The 3,986-nt window shown below is 34.3% G+C and overlaps 1 long non-coding RNA gene across 1 annotated transcript in view; it reads left to right on the forward strand.

Moving 5' to 3' along the window:
* The first annotated feature begins 620 nt into the window (after nt 1-620).
* The window catches only part of LOC106464427, a 10,236-nt gene continuing 6,870 nt past the window's right edge, over nt 621-3,986 (forward strand). The window contains exon 1 of the long non-coding RNA XR_001291136.2: nt 621-775. This is a non-coding gene — a long non-coding RNA (uncharacterized LOC106464427). The remainder of the gene's footprint in view (nt 776-3,986) is intronic.

The following is a 3,986-nucleotide window of genomic DNA, read 5'->3' on the forward strand; positions in this document are numbered from 1 at the left end:
ATCCCACGGCCGCCTGGTGGTTGATTTTACGAACTCCCATATTTCATTTATTTCTTCTCGTACCGGCCCGGCATGGCCAGGTGGTTAAGGCACTCGACTCGCAATCTGTGGGTCGCGGGTTCGAATCCCCATCACACCAAACATGCTCGCCCTTTCAGCCGTGGGGGCGTTATAATGTGACGGTCAATCCCACTATTCGTTGGTAAAAGAGTAGCCCAAGAGTTGGCGGCGGGTGGTGATGACTAGCTGCCTTCCCTCTAGTCTTACACTGCTAAATTAGGGACGGCTAGCGCAGATAGCCCTAGTGTAGCTTTGCGCGAAATTCAAGAAACAAACAAACAAAACAAACATTAAATTGTACGTTGTAAGACTGTGTGTATCTACATGTGGGTGAAGATTAGTATGGAGATAGAAAGGCATTAAAAAACCATTCTACCATTTTATTGAGAACATTCTAGAGCAGTTTATATCAAACATTTAACGTTTTAAATCTCAATGACACTTAATGTGAGATATTTGAAATAGTTTCTACTTCCTTCTAAATAATCTGAGATACTAACAATATAAGTTTATTTTATCATCAAATAAAGCTGGCCCCCCAGTGGGTCAACGCGATATCTCCAGACTTATAAGTTATAACGCTAAAAACTGGGTTACGATACTTGTGCTGGTAATAGCACAGATATCTTATTGTGTAGTTTTGTGCTTATATAACTATTAATAAACAAACAAAAAATTAAGGAGTAGCTTCATTTTGTTATATGGTCACATATAGGTAAGAATTCATCAAGGCTTAGTGTAAAACATCTTAAAAATTAAAAGTTACACTGTTAGTGTTAGTATTACAGGCTAGAGATGTTGAACAAAAGGATGATACTGATAGTGAATTTTTTTTAAGACCAGTATCAGCATTGCCTTTCATTTTCAAAGTTTCAGTGTTACTATAAGTGGTATTTGATTTGTCTTTCCATTTTTCAAATTCAAGGTAAGATGCAAAATGTGATTTTGCTGCTGCTACTAGTAAAAACTAAAATGTAAGTTGTACTGTTGTAGTAGCACTGTTAACATAGAACTAGAACTTGGAATAGAACAAATAATGGCCTACTGCGCTATGTTGCAAAAAATCAACTCTTGTATCCAATTTCCAAACCTGGAAACAATAAGACACAAATTTTTTAACAAGCTGTGTTTTTGAGTTATAAGTTATACTGTTAAGACAAGTTTAAGTTTAACTTCAAGTGAAATATGTTATTTGTTTTTTTTTATGATTTAGAGATCTACAATGCATTCTTTTTCCAAGCAGCTAGGGGCATGTTGGGCATTGATATGTCACATATTATGAGTTGTATATTCAGGATTTGGGTCTCTGAATGGTTGGGGTACTGAATTTGAAAGCATACTCCAGTACTTGTGTCATTATTTTTATAAATTTTGAATTTGAGGCTGTAGCTCACACACTCCTTTCCTATAATTTGACCCTTCTTCTTCCCTAGATTTGAGGAATTAAAGTTACAAAGACAACATATTACATATAATTATAGTTTGATGTAACTTAAAAATTGTTTGGCTGAGGCCTAGTAAAAATAATTAAACAAGTCTTGGAATAGACCTTCATTATATTACCTAATTAAAGACCTGAAGATATAGCTTATTACTCAATTATCTCACAATGAACTTTTGGTTATGCAAAATAACAATGACACAAGAAGCAGTGTGCAGAGATTTTAATTTAGTACTGAAATGTAATGTTGTTTTCTGTATTTGAAAATATTTATCTTGAGCTTAGATGAGTTTTATCCAAAGAAACAACATTATTTTAACATTTCAGTGATGTTTCCCTTAAAAAATTTGTTATATTCTCCAAAGCTCTTGCAAATTGGTATGTGTTGCCCCATTAACCCTGTTAATCCTCTGAATCATATATGGCCCCTTGTGCTCTAATCAGTTTTGGGGTTAATCTTATGAGAATGTTTCTCAGACATATTAAGACTAAATATTAGTAAAGATTAAACATTCTTAATTGGTTTTTGTAGGTCTTAACACAGTGTAAGCATGCAGAATTTTCTGTGTTTGAGAGTTATGATCTGGTAGATTTTAAGAGTTTTCACAAAATTCTTAACAATATACCCAATTTGAAGTACTACTCATGTCAACAGTTATTAATTTTTCCAAAACTCCTTACATTGGTAGATATCTAACCTCAAAAGTTTCACTCCTACAGGATATTTTGCTGTTGATTATTACTGAACTGAACATGTATATAGCTTAATAAATACTAGTAAAGTGATTGTTTGGGTTTTTGCAGTGAGGTCAGTTTATTTGCTTATATGTAGTATAATGCCTCTGGAAGGCTTTTTTATGTTTATCATAGTAAAATATTTGGCCCACCAATATGTCCAAAAAAGTAGCATTGTTGGGATAATATGTATTTGTAAAGAAATAAGTTGTAATTATTACAATGTGGCTTTGACCCCCAGTGACACGGCAGTACATCTACAAACTAATAACACTAGAAACAGGGTTTTGATATCCATGGTGGGTACAGCACAGATAACCTTTTGTATGACTCTGTGCTTAACTAAAAACAAACAAAATACAATGTGACTTTTCTTAAACAGGTAATCTGGTAGGGTAATCCCATTATTCTAAAAGGCTGGGATGTCTTGACCCTGTTTTGTGACAAGGATAATACTGACTGAACATAATATAGACAGTACCCTCTCACTGGCTTAGCCTAGCAGTCATTTCTTCTTAAAAACAAGGCATGCACTCTAGTGTAAATTGTTAAGTATACCAAAAGTTTATTGTGATTTAATTATTAATATCATGGTATTCCTATTGTATGTTCAACTTAATTTTAACTTTTATTGAAAATATTTAATATAAAATTCATGCCCAGGCTGAAAATGTAATAATTAACAGGATTTCTGTAAATACATTTAGGATAAGCAAAATGTTATGATACAGGTAGGACCCTTGAGGGATGAACAGTTGATAGATGAACACAATATAATTGCATTAATTCTGAGCTTGTTAAGAAAAAAATGGAAAGTTTAAAGAAGGATAAGGCTTCTGAGCCAGATAATATTTCTCCAAGGATTTGGTGTACTATTGTATATTCTTGCATTGGTAATAACTTTATTGTACACATAAACAAAGCAGCCACAATTACATTTCTTAGGTAAATTGAAAAAATGAAAGGACAAAAGAAAAAAGTGAATGAAAAAAAAAAGATTTGTACCAATGAGCATTTTGTAGTTCTTGCAGGAGTGAATGGTATTGGAAGTTGTAAATTAGAAGAGCTTTTTTGATTTAAAAGTATGTAAATTATTCAGGGTTTTATGGGTAAAATTGGGTGTCACCATTTTTGGCTTAAATAAAAGATTATCAAGACTGAAAAGTACAGAGTGGTGTCAAATTTTTATTTTTCTCTTGCTGTTTGTAGGTTATGTGGAGCTGGTAAAATATGAGTTACATCCTGCTAAAATTGAGGATGTCAAAGATAATAGCAAGGAGATTTAATCCATTTGGGTCACTATTAGAAGATATAAAGGGTAAATACTTTTAGTGAGAATTTGTAAGAGACCCCCAAATGATGAAATTAATGAGAAGCTTTACAGAAAGATTGAGATTTCAGCTGTTAATGAGGTCATAATTATAGTTGTGCCTGTCGTCTGCTGACAACTGTCCAAGTGTTTCCAGTAGTCGTCCCTTCAGGCTCGTTGCCAGGTGCACTGCTTTCTGCTCCTCTGTCCATTCATTCATTTCTGCCAGGAGCTCAAATTGTGCTCTATATGCTTCCCACGGTGCCTTCCCATCGAATTCCTGTGGCTTCCTTCGTACTAGATCACCCCTATTGCTGACACTCGTGTCTGGAATGTGACTTCTGGCAGTAGGGTTTAGCTGCAGGGTCTGGAAGGGGCTTCCTGTTGTCTGGAGGTGATTAGATCCATGGTTAATATATCTTCCATGTGTAAAAGACAGTA

The sequence above is a fragment of the Limulus polyphemus genome, unplaced genomic scaffold (assembly GCF_000517525.1).
Source record: "Limulus polyphemus unplaced genomic scaffold, Limulus_polyphemus-2.1.2 Scaffold1649, whole genome shotgun sequence".
Lineage (NCBI taxonomy): Eukaryota > Metazoa > Arthropoda > Merostomata > Xiphosura > Limulidae > Limulus > Limulus polyphemus.